Below are 22,931 nucleotides of genomic sequence, written 5' to 3'. Positions count from 1 at the left end.
ACGCGCACTTCTAACTCGTTGGAAGGTTGGGAACAGAAAGAGGTCGATCCGTCTCCTTGCTGAGCTATATCAAACAAAAACCTACGATCACATACGATCGGGTATTTGACAAAAGCTTTGACACATAGAATTGGCAACCCTTCCACTGGCTGCAACATCCGTGGATGGTTTGTTGCGCGACACCTTTCGCTCAAACCGTTGTGACCGGTATCCCTAACGTGTATCTGTGAGCGGTTCTGCGTGAGTGACCCCTCCGTCCCAGACGAAACGTCAGACTTGGCGGGCTATCACTCACACAGCTTGACATCATATTCAGGGAAGGATTTAGGATAGGTAGGACTGAGCAAATCACGAGTATTATCACATTGTGGCGAAGCCAACAATAAACGGTGTAACCAACGGTTACAATACCCCCTCGTTACTCTTAAAAATGAAACATTTAATTTTGAACAGACCTCTAGAATGATAAGTTAATGGTTTCCAACTGTTTCAGCTGGTAAATAATTTACACATCGTCAAATTAATATCAGCATCTTGGAACCTATGCTCTTTTCAAAAGTTGTTCCTTTTTCCTTCTTCAGTCAGTGAAGTAGGAAAAGAACTCACTACACCAACACGCGCACGTGCTGAGAACTGTCAACTGTTGGATATCAATCTAGTTGTTTACTTTCAACACGAGCACATTTTTGCATGCGGTTAAACGTACTCGATGATTAAAATTGTAAATTTATAATTTCGTGTTTAGAATTTTCGATTGTGTCTTTCGAAAGAATATTTCCGCGGGCGCCGATTTCAGTAAGATTCGCGAGGTACATTGGTCGGTTTTTTTATGACACTAGTCGGTTTGTGCTAATCTGCTGGAAGGAAATATTATACCCAAGGAGGCAATCTACATTAACTAGCAGGTACACAAGTTTTGTAAACATATTGATCGAGCTATGCTGTTGACTATATTGCTTGTTTCAGAGCAATCAATCGGTGCAGACCCATCGATGTGCGGACTCATCAATGGAAGAAAGGTATCCTGCAAACAACAGTTTTGAAGATTTCAATTTTCGGGCTTTAAATCCGCCACGGAAAACACCCCAATGGACTTTCCGGATTTATCTGCCAACTCATAGGAGCTGGTACCAACTCTGGCGAGGATAGAACATGGAATATAAAGTGCATCCAACTTTGCATTATATGCATCCGCGGCTGACGACTGGCGGTAATTCCGCTTAAAAACTCGCTGACCGACTGTATATACCGGAGCAGCAGTTTTTGATCGGAGGCGGTAGTGATTGATGTTTTTGTCGTGTGCTTTTTTCAAGTTTTTTATAACCAACGAATAAATATTTTGGTCGATCTCCCTTTTCCTTTCCAACCTTTCCCCTTCCGACATATCCTCCTCGTCCATATCCATTCTGTGCTCTTCTCCCTTCCCTATGATTTCGTGACCGAATAGAATCCGGTACGGTGAAAACCCAGTCGAGGTATGAGGAGTGTTGTTGAGGCAGTACTCGATCTCAGAGACTCGTGTGTCCCAAAGTCTTTGATCCTGTCGCACATAGGATCGAATACACGCATTTATCGTACGGTTCAAACGCTCGACGGGATTGGCTTGGCTATGATGCCGAGAATTTGCCCAATGTTGTACCCTATACTTTTCTAGGAGGGACTTGAATTCTTTAGAAAGAAAAGTGCTCGCATTGTCCGAGATTAGGAATTCTGGGACTGAATATCTTCGGAACCAGGCTTCCTCGAGAGTTTTTGTTACTAGCGGAGCGGAGATACGTTTCATAGGCACCATGAGGCTCCATTTGGAAAACAGATCCATTATTACCAACAGGTGTGCATGACCATTTTTGCTGCGGGGGAGGGCTTGAATGAAATCCAATGCGATTATTTGAAATGGTTTTGTGGTCAACCGTTGTTTGCCTGGCTCGGGTATTTGAGAACGATTCGCAGGCTTGTTCTGTTTACAGACCGAACACTTGCGAATATACTCCCGAATATCCTCCGCCATCTTCGGCCAGAAATATTTTTTTCTTATTTTCGCCAGGGTTTTCTCGCTCCCTAGGTGAAGATTATCGTCATGCTCTTCTACCAAAATTTTCTCTCGCAAAGACTCCGGTATGCATGTTTTCCAGGTGAATCTATAATCAAGAAGTTCTCCCGGCGTGGAAACTAGTTTTTTAAGAGTACCATTTTCAATTTTAAAATCTTTAAATTTTTCCGTATTGTTTTTTATCTTTTTCAGCATGTTGGCGTACCATCCCTCAGTTACCTCAACTTCTTCAACTGAACGTGACAGGGCATCTGCCACATAATTGTCCGTTCCTTTCCGATGTATAATAGTCATATCGTGCCGCTGAAGATCTATACTCCATCTACACAGACGAGATGACGTACGCCAACTACTTCGCATAATATAGGTCAAAGCGGAGGCGTCCGTATAGACCGTAAATCTGGTCCCTTCAACGTAACACCGAAATTTTTCGATTGACTTGAGGACTGCAAGGCCTTCTTTCTCAGTCGCACAATATCTCTGTTGCGTTGTCGTTAGCTTCTGAGAGAAGTACGCAACTGGTTTTTCAACTCCTTCGATAGTTTGGGTTAGGATTCCCGCTATTGCGGTATCACTGGCATCGCAATGGATAGCAAAGAGTTGGGAAAAATCAGGGTTGGTAAGAATCGGAGCACTTATTAAAAGTTCTTTGACTTTCACAAAGGCGATTTCAGCTTGGTCGTTCCAGAGTATCGTTTTGGGCTTATTTCTTAGAAGATCAGTTAAGGGTCGTGTAACTTCGCTATAGTTGACTAAAAACCTCCTATAGTAGTTACTCATTCCCAAAAATCTTCTAAGGGCTCTTAGTGACGTTGGTCGTTCGTAGTTCACGATAGCAGATACACGGTCAGGGTTGGGTCTAAGACCTCCAAGACCTAAAATGTACCCAAGGTAAGGGACTTCTGGTACGCAAAAACGTGATTTGCTTAAATTTATTGATAAATTTGCTGCTTTGAGTCTCGATGCGACTTCGGTAAGTAGCGTCAGGTGTTCCTCAAACGTATCGCTTACGATGATTATATCATCTAGGTAAACGAAAACGTTTGGCTCCAGTTCACCCCCACCCAAGACTCGGTCCATTAACCTTGATAGCGTGGCTGGGCTATTCACCAAACCAAACGGCATGCGGGTGAACTGGAACAATCCTCGTCCTAGTACGGAGAAGGCCGTATATTTTCGCGATCTTGGATGCAAGGGAATCTGAAGAAATGCTTTCGAAAGATCTATGGTAGATATAAATTCTGCTGACCCAAGTCTACTTAATATACGGTCTGCGTGTGGGAGAGGATAGGAGTCCCTGACAGTGCGCTCGTTCAATTTTCGTGCGTCTAAACACAGGCGTACCGTTCCATCGGGTTTGTCCACAGGTACTAGGCGTAAGGCCCAATCACTGTAGGACTTTTCTATAATGTTAGCCTTCAACATTTCGTTTAATTCGGCATTAATTTGCTCCTGTCTCTTTGGAGACGTAGGAAAAGGATTAATTCGAGCGGGAGGTAGCTTTTTGGCTTCCTCCGTCAGCTCAATTCTGTGGGTAATACCGTCTGTCGTCTCCAGTAAACCCCCTTCAGCCACTTTGAACTGTATTTTCACTTTCTCCAATGCAACTCTTTGGACCTCGCTCAGTCTTGATTCCAAATCGTCGACGGGCTTGTCGTCTTCTTGTTCGGTTGGCTCGTAATCTTCAGTAATTTCTAAAGTCTCTACTCTGTGTTGACTGATGCTGGGTCGTATATTGTAAGCTTTCCAAAAATTCATTCCTAAAAGAATGCGTCTTTTGAGCGTGGGTACTACAAGGGTTTCAATAATTTTCGTCTCGCCGTTGAAAGTGATTGGGAGGTGTACCGAACCCATTACTTTCAATTCTTCTCCGTTAGCGGTTTTTAAACACACCTCGGATGGGAATAACTTTAATTTACATCTCTTAATTAATTTAATCGATCCGGTGCCGAGAATACTCAGGTGAGCGCCACTATCAAGTAAACCCACTAAAGTATTGCCGAACACGGAAACTTCTACGAACGGTCTACTGTCGTTTTCAAGATTTATAATGGCTTCGTTTAGTTCGTATTTGGACGAATGGGCATAGTCGGTAGGAGTAACTTTGTCAAACCCCAGGGTTTGCAAAGCTGAAATTTGTTCGCTTGTTGTAAGGGGCTTTATGAACGCTCGACCTGTCGGCCCTCGGGGACAGTCTTCGACGCGTTTTTTTCACAGAACGGGCACGATGCCGTTTCTACGTTGTGAAAACCACATCTTTGGCAATATTTATGTCGCGGTCTATTGCAATCGCGAGCATGATGCCCGGCCCTATTCTGCGCGGCGAGTGAGGTTAGACGACAAAACTCACTTCACTGTCACATGACTTTTGTCACCCTATTCTACGAGGCGAGTCGGGTGAAGTGAGAGGTTCATTTCATGGTGAGTGACAAAATGAACCATAAGTGACACAGTGTTCATTTCGCGAAACGTCAAATCAAAGGTGTTTATTTTATTTACCTTTTGTTTCCAAAAGTTTTGATATAAAATTTATATTTTTGATTGCCTTGTGCTGACAGCTAGTTGTAAGTACTACTAAAGCACTTTTGTTGTTGTTAAAGTAATATTCTTCTATTATTTTCAGCAACTGTTGGTTTTCCCGTGGTGGAGAAGGATTATTTATATGCAACACATTACCGATGTAGCCATTAATTTCTTGGCCCTAAAAGGGAGAAAATATGATCTGTAAATACGGGATTCACTGCAATAATACTTTATGTTGACGCTAGTGGTAATATGACCTACTTCCATGGGCCCAACATTTAGCAGAAGCAGCACTTTGTGATGCTGGGTTGAATGCATTTCGTCTCCGAGTGTTGGGAAAATTCAACAAAATGGAACGACCCAGGTAATTGCAAAACTACTCAGTTTATGCACAATCAATACTGATGGAAAGGCCACGAAGCAGGACAAATTTACGCACAATCAAAGAGATTTACTTAGAATTTAGATGTCCGGGAACCTGGTGGAATTACTGCGTAACAACTTGTGTTTGCCACAAACTTCATTGTGTACAAGCTCATCTCAAGGATTATTATTGTGAGTTGATTACTTTTTAATTCTAAGAGCGGACTTATTGAACAAATTTTTTTGGTTCATTTCAGAACAATAACATCCAAAGTTTGTGACCGTAGAGTACAATCGTGAGTGTTTTGTAGTTACGTACTTTGTTGGACCGAAGTTTTTTCGGAGCCCATGGTAGACATGAACGATCAGAACTCGATTATACATTCGTCATTCTCGGTTGGAGCATAAGTGCTTCGTCCTTTGAGTTTCTTGATCTCAAATTATCTATCTGATGCTCATATGACGAGCCCAATTCGCCTCAGTCCTCAGTAGTATGCATATTTTGTATCACAATATCATCGTATAGTCGTAAGTTACCAGCACCAAAGAGACTCGAGTGTCAAATACTCAGACGTAGCACAAATCAAATAATTATCACTGATCAATCGAGTCAGTTTGTTCGTGAAATCGTGTTGCTGTACACAGTTATTCAAATAATGAAAATGAAACATGTTTGAAGCACTTTAAACTATAAATTTTATGTTTGAATATTCATTTGGTAGAATATAAAACAGTTTGACCACGATAGATATTTGGAGTCTGTGGGATCGTCAAGGAGAAAGCACATGTGATGGAGACTGCAAATTGACGACTCAACCTTGCACAATCTGGAATTCTGTAATACATTCGTCGTAATTAGGAACACTCGGATTGCTCAGTCATGATTGTAATGGGTACACCGATAAGTAAGACTCGAAAATAAGTGCCGCTTAGAAAAACAAATAAAAAATGGATTGTGTTTTCACTCCTCTAAATAAAGAATCACTCTATTCACCAGGAAATGGATTATTATTATTTTTAAGTGTGTAGTCGGGATGTCTCAAAAACCTTTTTTTTACAACATGTGCATTAACCGTTCGTCTACCGACTCTTTATTGCATTGCATCAGCATTTGTAGAACTTTGTTAATACAAGTGATACCATACCTGGCTTTCCGTGAGCGTTATGGCGGCTCAAAGTGTTCTTCTATATTGCTCAGGGACCCATTTCGTAGACATGTTATGTTAAATATATCAATTTACATTGAACTCCCTTGAACTATGTACTAGGATTCGTTTCAGTTATATATTTTATTAATTTAGATCAGATCACCCAACAAATTCAAGTGTTTTAAAAGCTTGAGCAGCTCCATAAGAATTAATCGTTCCTAGATATAAAAAGTGGGAGCGAATAGGCGGAATTTACTCATGAATATACTCATTTGCATTATCTGGACAATCTGCTCAAAATTACGACCTGACTATCTCAAGAGAGACTATTCGAGTGCGACAATCAAACAATGTTTGATCATCCTTTATTCTGTTGAGCTGGGGTCGCCCCAATTTAAAAAAATCTTTTCCTTTATATTTTTATATTTAACATCTATACAATGAGAAGCATGGCCCAGAAAGAATTCGCACGGATTTGGCATGGACAAGGGTTTGAGGTTAATGTAGTCAATACATCTTTAATTTAGGCACGGCATGTAATTTGCATTCTCATTTTTCAATAATAACGACATAGAAGAACGGCGCCTGTAATCATTTGATTTACATGAATACGAATGAAGTAAAACACGACGGATGTTTCTTACAGCACCCCGCCAAAAGCTCTAGATCATCTATAGAGCAACAATAGTAAGGAAATCTATTAATCAATGACAGATATTAGCAGTAGCTAAAACATTTTGTCATTCATCAACCCTGGTCCTGGCAGATGCGAGAGTCCATCAAGAACAATTAACTAATACATTGCTTAAAGGATAATCAAACTTATACACCCAGTTTTTTTTACGCGGGAGATACGTACCGCGTAAAAAACCGCGTTAAATGGAAAATCCGTGTAAAAAACCACGTTAATTCGAAAATCCGCATAAAAAATCTCAACAAAGACTTAGAATATTTTGCAATTAACACGGTTTTTGCAAAAAATAAGTCCCTTTGAATGCAAAAGACTTTTTCGTAGATTTTCGGAAAGATGAAAGAGACGGGTCTGGACTACTTATGGCCCGCACCGCAACAATATGGATATTTTCGGAACGGTCTTGACGAGTAGGTGCCAGAAATTGATTTTTGATGCCTTTTTGAAATCAAAGATGGCTATTTCCGGTTTAGCGAAATTCGCTGTAACCCAATCGATATGGATATTTTCGGAATGGTCTTGAAGAGTAGGTGTCAGAAATTGATTTTTGACGCCATTTTGAAATCAAAGATGGCAATTACCGGTTTAGCGAAAATCGCTATAACCCAATCAATATGGGTATTTTTGGAATGGTCTTGGCGTGTAGGTGCCATAAATAAATAAATAAACCTGCACCTTCCCAGCAAGGTTTTCCATGAAAAATTGAAGATGGCGACTACCGGCTTAGTGAGATTCTTTACAACTCAATCAATATGATTATTTTCGGAATGGTTTTGACGAGTAGGAGACAAACGTCGATGTTTTGTGTCATTTTAAAATTCTAGATGGCGACTTCCGGTTCACCAAAATTCCCGCATGAAAAATCTGGGTAATCATTCAAAACATCCTCAAACGTAAGATCTAATTATAACCCAGCAAAATGCAAAATATTTTTATGCGTTCATCCAGAAGAGTGCGGTGAGAATGGAAGAGAGAGAGAAGAAAGAGACGTATGTGGTGTGAGTTGGGGGTTTGAATTGATTCAAATTAAACACATTGCTTAAATTCAAGTAAATTCAACTGCTTAACCCATTATGACCTAGCTTATGAAATTTCATACGCAAAACCAACACATTTATGGATCATACTTGTTATACAATAAAGGCGTTTTCAAACTTCTGGTCTTCTGTGAACGTTAATTAATACCCTATAATTCATAATGTTTATAAAATTTATAAACATTATAGATTATAGGGTTATTTACAATTAATACCCTATAATTTGTAATGTTTTATAAAAGTCCATTGTTTTCGAATGTCAAAATTGGACAAAAATCTAACCAAAATATGAACAATACATATTATTAATTTTCTCTTCTAAATCACTAATTCTTGTTTCGGATTGAGAACGAATGGCCGTGAGATGTGTGATAGATTTGGCTGAGTGCAAAAAAATGGAAGAAATTGCGAAAATTCTGCTGGTAGTTTGAGGTATGAAATTTCATACGCTAGGCTGAACCGATATCTTTTCTCCTAAGGCAAAATTATTTCCTTTTTAGGTCCCGGAAGGGGATTAACAGCTTTCTCGCTGATTTTAACGTTGAATCAGTGCATTCAAGGCTAAAAATGCTTAATAAGTTGCAAATCATGCCTGGTTCTACCCAGAATATTTTTATGTAAATTCTCGTAAGAAAATGTTTTTCTTAAAATAATTACAAAATTTGATGGAAAGATGGTTTGATGCAATGAACCAATCATGAGACGAAACGGCACGAGAGAGGAGAGAAGTGTTAAAATCATTCAAAAAAGCTACTAAATGAATGATCTCGCAGGGCTGAAGATATTATTCGATTTTATGCTTACTATAAGCGAAGACTACATATTTAGAAGACTGATATCTCTTTCCTTCCCCCATAAAAACAAAAAGCGACAGAAGTTGTAGCACCTCTATCGTGTGAAGGTAGGAAGCTCAATGTAAAACTGTATATGTGTGTGCATCACTATGGGAAGTACCACCTTTACCCGCAAGTGGCGTTGTTGTTACTGTCTCCAGATTCTGAACAGTCTTCTTGATATGCAGTCTTCGCTATAAGGATATTAGTCGAATTTTCTCTGTAATGATTTTTTGATACCCTATCAGCCCAGTGTATGAAATATTTTACGTTAGTTTTTTCGCAACAAAACCTTCCAAAGTGGTTATTTTATTTTTCTTATCCTTAATTCTGCATAATATGAGGGCTCACGAAGTATTTTATAAATTACCAAAAGTTTTAACATATCTGGGTTATAATGGGTTAATTAAAATTATTTATACTACAAGTTCAACTTCCGAAAATACTAGTTGATTTGGTTATAGCGATTTCACTAAACGAGAAGTCGCCATCTTTGATTTCAAAATGGCGCCAAAAATCAATTTCTGGCACCTACTCTTCAAGACCATTCCAAAAATACCCATATTGATTGGGTTATAGCGAATCTCGCTAAACCGGAAGTCGCCATCTTTGATTTCAAAATGGCGTCAAAAATCAATTTCTGGCAGCTACTCGTCAAGTCCATTCCGAAAATACCCATATTGCTGGGGTCTTTTGCATCCAAAAGGACTTAAAATATTTTTGCGAAGACCGCGGTAATTGGAAAATCCGCGTAAAAAAACGCGTTAATTGAAAAATCCGCGCAAAAACACCTCGTAAAAACCGTGCAAAAAACCGCGTAGAAAAAACCGTAGTGTATTCGCCTTAAAACAATCTTAAAGTGGTCTGAAGACTACTTCAGTTATCAATACTACAAGTTATTTGAATAAAACAGTTTTTCTAAGAAACACCCTAACCTTTGATTATAAATTTGTTGTAAAATGAAAAGTATGGCAGATAGATGAAAAGTATGGCAGATAGATAGATGCATGTCTTCAACCAAACTTTTCTAAAATTGGTCGTTCTACAACGTCGCAGAAGGTCGTTTGGCTCTAGCTAGAATGATTAAAAAGCTAATTTTTGCGAGGGGCAAGCATCTTCAATACGACGCAGTGCCAAAAGTAGTACTTAATTAGTTAATTTAAGTACCATTAAATACCATAAAGTACATTAAGTACCGCAAATATTAAAAAAAAAACGCAACAAATTCATTGTACTTTAGTTACAGGCAAGATTTTAAGAACAGCGCCTTCGTAATTTAAATGCACAAAATATTTTAATTACCGCCAATATGTACTTTAAATACTCACATATCGACATTAATTACATTAAGTACCTTATGAAGTATAACAGAAGTAGTTTTAAATACTTTCATTATTTACTTTAATTATATTCAAAATACGTGGGTATTTTCAACGCGATGCACTCAAACATTCTAGTGCTTGCTCCTCGAATTTTTATATCTTGATAAAATTAGAACCACCCTAACTATTATTTTAACAAAAAGAAGGGACCCATAAACTGCGAAAACTTCTCCGAAAAATTAATAAGGCTAAGTTGCTTAGTTTTAGTAAAATCTCAAAATTCCTGCTAAATTTGCATTCTGGACCACTGTGCAATGTTGTCTTCATGTTAACGTATTTTGAAATGCGTGGTGGTGAAGGACGGGTGGGGGGATTATTAATGGAAGGGGGAGGATACATCCAGAGCCTTCTAACTTATTTTGGAATACAGGATAGATGAAAGGAATGCGGGTTTCAGGTTGGTCTAAGAGGAGAGAGGGGGTGAAGAGAGTTGGGGGGTTGCGATTTTAAAATGTTCGGGCTCGGGTCGGGTTCGGGTTATGAGTATCTTTGTCTCAACACCAACTTTTCCTATCACTCACTGAATTTAGTCTGCTCGAATTGAATGCTCCCTGAACATAGCTCACAATCCAGTCGAAACGGTTGAAGGTGCCTTCATTCGTTTCAACTGTTCATACTTAGCCAGGGACTCGATTTGAATAAAACACACCGGGTTGATCAAGCCACTCGCCGATCCAAAAAAGGCTGAATGGTTGAGTAAAACAAAAACACCCTTCATTTAACTACACTTAGTGCCGGATTCTTCACCCTCTCGTAACTTTTAAACCTGGTTCACCAGTACGTTTAAACCTAGCTCACCACACCCAAGATCAAAAAAATCTATAATCAGTCCGACCCAAATACCACAAAACCCACGTGAATAACCCAATACGTTTACAAGGATGGCGCATACCATACACCAGCCCTAATATATCCGAATATGTGAAACATGGTCAGTCTAGTCAATCATTAAAATTATTTTAATAAAATGCGTAATTCTGACCAAAACATTCTGAGGATCCCATTCAATTCAATGGAAATTTGTTCGTTGTGCTTGTTACATTGCGTAATAACCCGGAAGAGTAGATAAGTAATTCCCTTATTACAATTATCGCAGTTTATTCCAATGTGTAAAAGCAAATTGATTGCACATAATCAGCTTGTACTCATTCTCATAAGTTTTTATAAAATTGGACAACAATTAATGCGTTTTAGTTTATATTTTTCTATTACACCTTGTCCATCGTGCATTTCGTGGTTTTATAATATGAATCTGCTATATTCGACATTGATCTAAGTTATTGGAATTTTTCTATGATGGTCAAATATACACAACTCCAGGAATCGTCCGCAGGCTTCGCAGGTATTCAAAAACCTTAAGTTCAATATATTTACGCGATAAGCGAATTTAGTCCAACTGACGCCTGTTTAAACTATGGCCCATTATTCGTATTTGCCTGCTTGCAATTTCCCACAATTCGAGCTTCACACAGCTGTGCAACGTATCCGCACCAGACTATTTTTGTCTTGAATACTAGCATATGTATTCTGAAATCTAACATATGTATGATAAAACACATTATTTTCTTAATATAAATATTGAATTTATAAACTTTTTCCACATTGTTTTCCCTCTGTCACTTGGGTTCTTGGTATCGACTCGAAAAGTCACGGCGCATCGACTTTTGTCACTCAGTTGCGCTTGCAAGAATAAGGTGAGAGTTCATCGGTGTTCATCCGAAGTGACATCTCTCACTGCATTCGCCTGTCAGAATCGAGTGACTTAAGTGACTCGCCGCGAGTCACCTCACACGCCGCGCAGAATAAGCCCGGCCCTTTAAGCCGGCAATTAAAACAAATACCGTCTTTAGGCGGTTGATAATCTTCTAATAGAACGTTGAGTCCTCTCTGCTCGTCCTGCAACTGACCCTCGTCTTCGGTTTTCCGCGTTCTCCTATCATCGTCCGACCCATGGGCTCGAGATTTCGAATTGTAGAAGTTTCGCGATTTGTATTGTTCGTTGTCGGTTTTCTTGTACTTTGGTTTCGCGCCTGTATCAAGTTCATTTACCTGGGCGTTTTTGCCTCGGGAATTCGTTTCGTTTGTGGGGGTTTGATATTTATACCAGTACGTTGAGTCTAACCGTCTACCGAACTTTTTGAGATCTGCTAAATTATCTATTTCTGAAGACACCGCGTGACCCTTATAATCCGCGCGCATGTTTCGAAAAACGATTTCGAACTTTTTTCGCTCCGTCATCGGTTTCGTAAGTGAATTAAATATTTTTTGTATGTCCAAGAAAAAATCTTGGAACCTTTCGCGTGGGCCTTGTTTTCTAGAAATCGCACGTATCTCGCTCGTATGATCGTGGTCCGGGCTCAGAAATTCGCGTTTGAGCTCTTCTTTCAACTCGTCCCAGGAAGTGAAATCATCGTTTTCAAATCCTGTCATGAACCAAGTTTTCGCGGACCCGCTAAAAAGATGAATTGCCGACCGAAACAATTCCCTATTTGACATGTTCTCCGATTTTGCGTAGAATTCTACTTCTTTGATGAATTTCATCAAAGTCTGTCCGTTATCGGACCCGTCATATGTAAGTTTCCAGTCCGATACTGGCCTGCGCTTACCGTACCGACGGTCTTGCCTTCTCTCTCTCGGCACGCGACGCGAGCTATCCGACGAGCATCCGGATTCCGAACCGGACGAATTGCTTGAACTGGACGCGTGTTTACGCGATGGTTTTCGTAACTTTGGTGAAGAAGCCCTAACGGTTTTCTTCTTGCTATCTTTGTCTATGTTTACAGGATCGCAGAGTGACTCAAGTTTACTGGGAACGTTTTCTATCGAACTGAACTGGAGCATTTTCTGTGCCCACATTTGCATTTGGGGTGGACCGAACATCCATGGATATGCACCAGGTTGCATGAAAAAAGTCTGTAAACTCGTTGGACCTACTGCTAAGTTTTTGGGAGGATTTTCAATCGATTGCAAATTTCGTTTCAGGTGTCTACCCGGCGTGACAAACGCATTATCATCATCGTGGCTAGACGATGCCGTCGATTTGTTCGCGGTATTTGAATTTGGAACTCCGAGAGATAAGTTAGTCATAGTTTGGTTGATTTGGTCAACAATTTCCTGTTGACCAATTGAAGAGAAACAAGAAAAGTATCGGTTGTAGGTATCGCGAATACACGAACCAAGAATATCAATATCGGTAAGATCATCGTCGTCTTCCGTATTTTCCAAAACACGTTTCACGCGCGCTAAGAAATGAACTAATCGCGTTTTCAAACTTTCCCGCGTTCCTTCAAATCTTTTACGATTTGACAGGAAGTCTTTAATTTCCTTCACTTTTAAATCTATCGTTTTAATTTCCGCGTCAATAGTCGTATTTAAACGATGGAAATCTAAATCCGCGTTACCTTCCTCTCTCTCTGCTTTAATACGGTCCCTCAATCGCCTTGCGAGGGCTGCGCGTGTTTCCGTCTCGGTGAACTCAATGTCACGAATCCCTGGCTCATGTTCGATTTCCTCTCTCTCTAAATGGTGAACTAAAAGATGCTTGTACAATATGTCGAATTCAACATCCATGTTTACCCGAACAATTGAACAGTTCTATTTGAAGAAAAAAACTACTTCGTTTGAAGGACGAAGCTAAATTTGAATCAGGGTACTGATTTGTACCGTCCCCGTACGGGAAAACGAAAAAAACAAAATCAAATCTAATTTTATGGGTTTTTAAAGTTGGGCGCCAATTTGTAGCCCCTCGACTTGCTCAGTGGGTGTTGGGAGGGGAAATATGTTCAATGTTGTCAATCCAATGCTTCACACATACTCACCAGGTAACTCATTCGTCAACGGGAACAGGTGGAAACGGGTCCATCAACTGACGTATTCATCCAGGGTGAAGGAATGCCGATTCAAAGACTCTAAAATAAAAGACGAAAGCTCAAAAGCAGGCAACCAACGACCAGTTTCTATGCCACCATCCAACGATGAGGCTTGAAACTCCTTTAACGAGTACGGAATACGAAAGATGGAAAAACACGTGTATAGAAGTTAAGCAGGGCTCACTGCAGTTAAAGGACACTACCAAATCACCAAATTCGATACATATTACAATTTTATTAATCCTACAAGGCATAGATCTAATTGTGACGTCACAGAGGTACTTGCGCTTTGACGGTGTTGCAATTACGGTGACGGTGGCTACGACGGGTCCCCGGAGCGATTCCTGTTGCGGTTTTCTGGTAGTGGAGTTGGCTGGTGGCGATGGTAGCTTCCGATGGTGGTTCTAGCTGGTGAATAGTGACGGCGGTTGGTAACTGGTTGGTATGGTCGTGTCCGACCCAGGAGTACGACGAAAGACTCCGATTAACTTTCCGTTGCCCTCTTTCGGTCCACACAGGCGTGATTAGTCAGCTTCTTGACCACGCTGACTCTAATCCGTAAAGATGGCGACCGGAGATACCAAAATGGTGGTCTATTGAGGCGGTGGCGATCTGGAGAAGAAATTTTCCGAAATTGTGTTTCGGCCCAAGATAAAAAGGTCCGCTGGGGGACCTTCCCAGCGAATTAGTACCAGTACGTCACCTTTTTTGCGCATTATCAACTCTTAAATTGAGTTATTCAATTACCTTTCACCTATTGTATTGTACCCTTTAACAATAGCGAATTTCGCTTTTCTTCTCTCTACTCAAATCTATTGAAAAATCTATCTATTATCTCTATTTTTCTAAACTTCTTTAATATCTTACCACCACTTTCTGTATCTACTTTTACTGACCGCTCTGTACTATATAATTCTCTAACCTACAATGAAATGCACAACATTAACAACTATACACACTTCACTCTAACGACATTACTTTACTTAAACGATATAACACAACGCGCACTTCTAACTCGTTGGAAGGTTGGGAACAGAAAGAGGTCGATCCGTCTCCTTGCTGAGCTATATCAAACAAAAACCTACGATCACATACGATCGGGTATTTGACAAAAGCTTTGACACATAGAATTGGCAACCCTTCCACTGGCTGCAACATCCGTGGATGGTTTGTTGCGCGACACCTTTCGCTCAAACCGTTGTGACCGGTATCCCTAACGTGTATCTGTGAGCGGTTCTGCGTGAGTGACCCCTCCGTCCCAGACGAAACGTCAGACTTGGCGGGCTATCACTCACACAGCTTGACATCATATTCAGGGAAGGATTTAGGATAGGTAGGACTGAGCAAATCACGAGTATTATCACATTGTGGCGAAGCCAACAATAAACGGTGTAACCAACGGTTACACTTTACATTCATTTCATTTATTTTATTTGTTTCATTCCTTGGATTCGTTTTGATCAGTTTATTCATTTCATGCATTTTATTCATATAATTCATTTAAATGATTTCTTATAGTGCATACATTTTGTTCAGTTTCTTCATTTTATTATATGAATTTTGTAACTTTTTTTTTAATATTGTCTAATTTTTCATTTCCTAAGCTGCACTTCTTCCTCGCTGTGCAATTTGAATGATGAATGATTTATTTATTATTTCATTTTATGAATTTGATAAGATTTTTTGCTTTACGATGTTTTTAATTTCGTTTGTTTTATTGATTTTATATCATTTGTTCAGTTCGAGGTTTTATTCGTGCATGACTCGAAACTGTGTTCATCCCACCTTTAATTGGGTACCTATTTTGTATGAGTTCTGCAAACTAATGAATGATTCAATAGTGATATATGTAAGAAATGTCTCATCTCACTGCTAGGTGAATTGAGTCGGTTTTTACAGAAGGAAACCAGCAAAACATTAAAAGATTAAGCGATGGTAGTAAACAAGCTGAACCTGCAAAAGAAAACCAGGAAATAATTTTGGGCGACCCAAAATAATCATTAACTGTAGGGGAACTGGGGGGAAGCCCGACACCCTGGGTAAGCCCGACACCCCACGACTTTTCCCAGATATCAAATTTTAAATCATACAATAATGACAGGATATTATTAGTACCATTATTTTCGGCATTTCGATACATATCGATGCCATATGGGTTCATAAACGTCAACAAAATAAACAAAACAAGCGAAAGCAAAGTTGATGCGCTTATGGATGTTATTTTTAGTTGATACATTTTAAGGTTTTAATAACACAAAAGCTTTGAAAATGAACAGTTTTTTTGTCACACATTCTATTCTACTCTTCATATCGTTATTTGTATGTATTGAAGATAAGTTTGAGTATTTCAATACTGTTAATTGAACATTTAACAAAAATGGGCGCTGTTGGGGTAAGACCGACAGTTTTTGGGTGGGGTAAGACCGACACGGTGTTTAGATAATTGGGTTCGTTTTTGATTCGATACAAACGACTGGGTATATTTGTTGTGTTCAATTATACTATAATTACGTCATGTTAATAATTGAAATACACGGAAACTATGTTTTTTGCATTTATTTATCAGTATTGTCTCAAGCCGACCAAAAAAATTAAAAATTAATTGAACGCGATTCATAATAATATTACAAAAAGAAACGAAAAGTTTAATCTAATATGAGATTTTGAAATGATATTGATGAAAAAATTTCATTGACCGTCGGATTGTTGATCAACAATGTTCCGAAAAATCACAACACGAACCGGATAGCTTACTACGAAGCGTGCGTCACTTCTAAGTGAATGAGTCCAAGTAACAGCGTATATAATCTGCCTTCAGAATAGCTCTTCCTCGTTAGAATGACTATACAAGTGGCAATAAAGCTCGAAAGAATTACTTGAGAAAACCTGTACCATAATATAAAACTTGCGTTAAACATTATTTATTCATAACACCACGCATTCGAATGCTCTTCCTCTTGCTACGCGATGAAACTACAGAAAGTATGCGTTTGCATCACACATACTCATATACACATAATTGCACGTTATCACACATACACAATACATTTTTAATGGAAAAAATTGGACAAAAAGAAAGTTCAAAAGGGGGTCGCTCTTGCCCCTTTGGGGTGTCGGTCTTACCCGCAGCGTTTTTAAAATGACATTTTTCTCCATTTTTTGGCAACCAATAATTTTTAATGAATTCAATTTTTTGAAACGCTGAAAAAATTACATTTTGTTAATAACCACCTAAACAAGGATTATGCACAGAATATACAATTTTAGGAACTTTGTGGAATTTTAGAAAAATTATTGCGCTTAAGGTGTCGGACTTGCCCCGCGTTCCCCTACCGCTTTACTTTGTATGACGGATACACTAGCAGTATCACGCGCACGTTTTTTGTTCCTCTTCCCCGCTACCATACGATCACAGATACTAGCCGATCTCCACTAATGCCGCTTCCGCTCGAAACAAAACTGAGTAAGGCTCCAACCCGTTAACCTATCGAAATGAATGAACTGACAGCGTTCGGGGACTGAACCGGTCAATATTATCACAAATTCAGGAATCAAGATCCAATGAAAAAGGATTACAAAATCTTGTTAAAATTTGTATAAAGTTGGAGGTAAATGGGCAGTGGCGGATCCAGGGGGAGGGTCATTTTTTACCTGGTGAGAAATTTTACATTAGTTTCAATTTTATATTAGTTTCAAACTCACAATCATTCCTAACCATAGTAGATCAACAAAACTGATGTTCATTAAATATCGTTATTTCTAGAGAAAATTTAGAATAGGACGTAAGTAACAATGAGAAATTCTCTTTGGGGTCTTTCTCTTCTGTTCATTACTCGGCCATTTCAACATTTACTACTCTACTCTTTGCATAGTATTGTAGTAAAAACCGTCGGCTTTCGATATGTACTGGAAAATTAGTGCAAAGTGTTGTAATGACGTCGTAATAAACGAAAGAGAAAGTAAACAAAGAGAGGCTCTCAATGTTACTTACGTCCTATTGAAAATTTTCTCTAGATTTCGTATTACGAATTGCACAATATTCAATTTAAAATCAAAATTTCGGATCCCTCCTGAAATTTGTTTCTGGATCTGCCCCTGTAAATGGGGCACACTGTCTATATTAGGTATTAGCATACACGAGAGAAGTAATTATAAACATTCCCGGGCCCCGTGGTGGTGGAGGAACGCTACGTGGGAAGCTGAGCTGCAAGCAACCGGGCGGGTCATAGGTGGTGGATAATGCTTAATCGCGATAGCAACTAGTTGTGATTCGCGACCCGAACCAGCAGCGGGGGCTGACTGCGGGTGTGGTAGGACGAGGTAGTGGGCCCTATACGTCCTAGGCCTAAATACCACATGCCCTAAAGCAGCCCTGACAAGGCGAGCCAGTGCCGCCTTTAAATAAGCGCTTAGCCCAAATCCCTCTCCTCCCGTTATCCTTCCTTCCTTCCTTCCTTCTGCGGCTGTTCGCCCATCTAAATATGGAAGCTGTTCTTCAATGTCAGCTTCTTTCACCGAACAGCCTAGATAAGCCATGTAGTGTCGGTAGTGGTTGTTTCAACCGGCTAAGAATTACACTACGGACTACCTGTTTCAGTGGGAAAAATCTACCAAACAGGGAACCCCAATTCCATAGTGTCATGCGACCCGTGCTATGAGTAAAATTGTTGAGGGGGTTTAAAACATTCTCAATGGCGAACGGAGCCTGGGAAGAGTCGGGCGAACTCCCCAGTACGCTGCATTACGCAGCGGAACGTTCACTCTACACACCAATTTTTTTCACCGATGATCCACTTAATTTTGCCGAATTTTTGTTGGCTGGGGGTTTGCAGAGACTCTCGGCTGATGGGAGTTCGGTGAAGTTTTGTTGAGTCTCGATTATCAAATTTCGATGTGTACAGATGAACCTGCCCAGAGGCCGTGTGGTATCCGGCCTAGAATTGAGCCACTGGAGTCCTGCTGCCATGTCGTAGGAGGCGACTGAAAGTAGGAGACCCTAAGTCAAGGTGTAGTTCCGTGCCGAGGACTTAATGATTGGAGGGTCTAAAATATGCCAGTCGCGCACGGAGCATTTTGGGTTTTGCCCTTGCTGTGTTATGCGAATCTCTGACACAGTGGACCATTATTTTCTTCGCAAATCGTGGGAATCAAATGATCATGTCCCATTTAAACCTGATATGGCTCGCTAAATGCGTTAACATCCCAACTCGCTTGGTGTCCTCTAGTTGTTGTGCAATTTGTGTTGGAGATGAAATGTACAGTTCTCTAATCAACAATGGTTAGAATAGCACAAGTCAATCTCCAACATAAACGTACAGCAACTATGAATTTATCTCGACTCATGCAGGAAGGTAAAGCTTCCATAGCATTGGTTCAAGAACCGTATTTCCATAAAGGAAACTTCTATTTTGGAAAGTTACTTAACACTGCCTTCATTGCTTACAACAAGACAGGCATGACTAACCCACGTGAAATGCCTCGTGCTTGCATTCTTGCAAATAAGGCTATTGACGCGTGTCTCATATCGGAGCTCACAACTCGCGATATCTGTGTTGTCACAGTTACATTGACTGTCGGAAACGTAGACAAAAAATATATATACTGTTCAGCATACCTACCGCATAACGAATCATCTCCTTCTGATGATTTCAAAAGCGTTGTATCATATTGTAGCAGAAATGGGCTTCCGCTCATTATCGGCAGTGATGCGAATGCTCATCACATCATTTGGGGCAGCTCAGACATCAATCTGAGAGGCTCTGAACTGATGGAGTACATAAGTAGTACAAATCTCCATATTCTGAATGTGGGAAACCGACCAACTTTTGCGAGGTCTGGGAGGGAGGAGGTGTTAGACATAACACTTTGCTCTGATAGAATTTTGCATGAACTGGGAAATTGGCAGGTTCCAAATGAAACTGAACCGTCTCTATCCGATCATAAATATATATTTTTCGAGCATTTTGATGTCACCTTCAATGTGGTGACATATCGTAATCCTAAGTCTACAAACTGGGACCTCTTTTTGGAAAACTTAGCGACTAAATTTCATGGATATTTTCCAACAATTAGTCAACTAGACGACTTAGATGACGTCGTGGATACGACAAACTCATTCATATTAGCATCCTACGAAGAAGCTTGTCCACTTCGTACTGTTAAATCGACTAGGGGAACCCCTTGGTGGAGAGCTGAGCTTGATAGAATGAAGAAAGTTATGAGAAGAGCTTGGAACCGGCGTCAGCGTGATGACTCCAGGGCTTTCAGGTCAGCTCGTAGTGCATATAAGAAATGTCTTAGATCTGCAGAACGGGCTGGCTGGCAAAGCCTATGCACTAATGTCTCTAGTCTGAACGAGGCTAGCAGATTAAATAAAATTCTCTCCAAATCGAATGATTTTCAGATGAACTCCTTGAAAACCAGAGATGGTGTTTATGTGACAGACGAAAAAGATGTTCTTAATTGTCTCTTCGACACACACTTTCCAGGTTGTATCGATCCGGAGTTGATCAATGTTCACAGATCTCATTCTGGTGATTCGGACTCGTGGGCGCTAGCACGCACATTGGTTTCCACTGAATCGGTCAAGTGGGCAGTTGACAGCTTTGCTCCATACAAATCACCCGGAAAAGATGGAATACTTCCCGTGCTACTGCAAAAGGGATTTGATATTCTTAAACATGTCTTGAAAAAGATTTTGCTTTCCAGTCTTGCTACCGGGTATATCCCGAAAGCATGGCGAGAAATAACTGTTAGATTTATTCCCAAAGGGGGGCGCTCAAGCTATGAAGAAGCCAAGAGTTTTAGGCCTATCAGCTTAAGTTCTTTTCTTCTGAAAGCTTTGGAACGGATAATCGATCATCACATCAGGAACGTTAGTTTAGTTGAATATCCTCTGCACAAAATGCAACATGCATATCAGTGTGGGAAATCCACGATCACTCTGCTTCACGATGTTGTTTACAACATTGAGAAAGCCTTCTCGCTCAAGCAATCTAGCTTGGGTGTATTCCTAGATATTGAGGGTGCTTTTGACAATGTGTCCTTCCAGTCTATTCTAGAAGCGACGCGCGGTCATGGGATACCTGCATGTATCTCAGGTTGGATAAACGCAATGCTTAGTAACCGCATACTTTGCTCGTCACTGCGACAGGCTGAGATACGGAAGTTGAGTATTTGCGGTTGTCCTCAGGGCGGCGTTCTGTCACCTTTGTTATGGAACTTAGTAGCTGACGGCTTGTTGAAGAAACTCAATGAGCTTGGATTTCCAACCTACGGGTTTGCTGACGATTACCAAATACTAATTACTGGATTTTGCATCGGAACAATCTTTGACTTGATGCAACAGGCATTAAGAGCTGTCGAACAGTGGTGTCGACAAGTTAAACTATCAGTTAACCCAAGCAAAACTTCAATGGTTCTTTTCACGAAGAAGCGAATAACAACCGGGGTTCGTCCCTTGCAGTTCTTTGATTCTGAGCTGCTGTGTGCAGATCAAGTCAAATACGTTGGAGTCATATTGGATTCCAAACTGAATTGGTCTGCTCACATTGAGTTCAGAGTCAAGAAAGCGTGCATGGCCTTCGGGCAGTGCAGACGAACTTTTGGAAAGACCTGGAGTCTCAAACCTAAATACATCTATTGGATTTACACGACAATTGTACGTCCAATACTGTCATACGGATGCCTTGTGTGGTGGCAGAGGGGAGAGGTGGTGACAGTCCAGTCAAAGCTAAACCATCTGCAAAGAATGGCGCTCATGGCGTTGACTGGTGCTTTCACCACGACTCCGACTGCTGCTCTTGAGGCACTTCTAAATATCAAACCATTACACATACACTTAAAACAAGAAGCACTATCATGTGCATACAGACTGCAGGTTACTGGGCTTTGGAACAGTAATCATGTTGATCTTGCTACCAGTCATACACGATTGTGGTCACAAATGGTTACATGGGGTGAAGATATTCTTGCTCCCAGCGATATTACACTCACTTGTAGTTTTCCTTACAGGACATTCCATGTTAAGATTCCCTCTCGAGAGGAGTGGTTGTCTGGCTTTATGGAAAGACAACAACAAACGCAAGTGGTTTGTTACACTGACGGTTCTCTGATGGAGGGACGTGCTGGTGCTGGTGTCTACTGTCGTGAAATGAGACTGGAACAATCTCACTCACTAGGTAGATACTGTACTGTATTCCAAGCAGAAATCTTTGCGATTATGTGCGGGGTGCAATCGGCCCTTCAACTGAGTTTGTCCGGCAGAGTTATAAACTTCTGCTCCGATAGTCAGGCTGCAATCAAGGCCCTTAGCTCAGACAAATCCCGGTCCAAGCTAGTGATCGCGTGCCGAACCCAAATCGAAGAACTAAGCATTGTCAACACTATCTACCTTGTCTGGGTGCCCGGACATTGCGGTATTACTGGAAATGAATGGGCTGACGAATTGGCCAGGGCAGGTTCAGCGATTGACTTCATTGGTCCTGAGCCCGCGCTGCCAATTTCGACAAGTTGGATAAGGGAAAAAATACGGTCCTGGGCTTCGTCCGAGCACCGCAATTATTGGAGAAATCTACAAACGTGTCGCCAAACAAAGGCGTTTCTAGAACAACCATGCCCAGTGGTTTCGAAAAATCTCTTACATTTTTCGAAGCTCCACTGCGGCATGCTGACCAGGGCTTTAACCGGCCACTGCAAACTCAATTATCACATGGCAACTATTCAGCGCGCTGAGTCTTTTTCATGTGATCTTTGTGAATCCGACTACGGAACTTCATATCATCTGATATGCAACTGCCCAGCGCTAGCGCAATTGCGATTACGAGTCTTCAGCCGTCCTTATATAGACGAAACCATGTTTGGTCGACTGAAACTCAGAGACATACTAAAGTTTCTTATCCAATGTGGTAAAGAGCTTTAGGCTTATTCGCAGGCAAGTTGAACTACTTGTGAGTTTAATTTACCTGTTGTTTATTTTTTTGTTTTGTGCTGTTTTTCCTACCTTTCCAAGTCTACTTCCCCACACCTCCTTGTCC

General features: G+C 40.5%; 1 long non-coding RNA gene across 1 annotated transcript; it reads left to right on the top strand.

Annotated features, from left to right (window-relative positions):
- The first annotated feature begins 4,520 nt into the window (after window positions 1-4,520).
- LOC131684862 (uncharacterized) lies at window positions 4,521-5,857 on the top strand. The gene is made up of 3 exons (XR_009304692.1): window positions 4,521-4,614; window positions 4,674-5,128; window positions 5,194-5,857. It is a non-coding gene; the product is annotated as an uncharacterized LOC131684862 (long non-coding RNA).
- The last annotated feature ends 17,074 nt before the right edge of the window (window positions 5,858-22,931 follow it).

The sequence above is a fragment of the Topomyia yanbarensis genome, chromosome 2 (assembly GCF_030247195.1).
Source record: "Topomyia yanbarensis strain Yona2022 chromosome 2, ASM3024719v1, whole genome shotgun sequence".
Taxonomy (NCBI): domain Eukaryota; kingdom Metazoa; phylum Arthropoda; class Insecta; order Diptera; family Culicidae; genus Topomyia; species Topomyia yanbarensis.
Note: the sequence above shows the minus strand (reverse complement) of the source record. Positions and strands in the feature narration are given on the sequence as shown.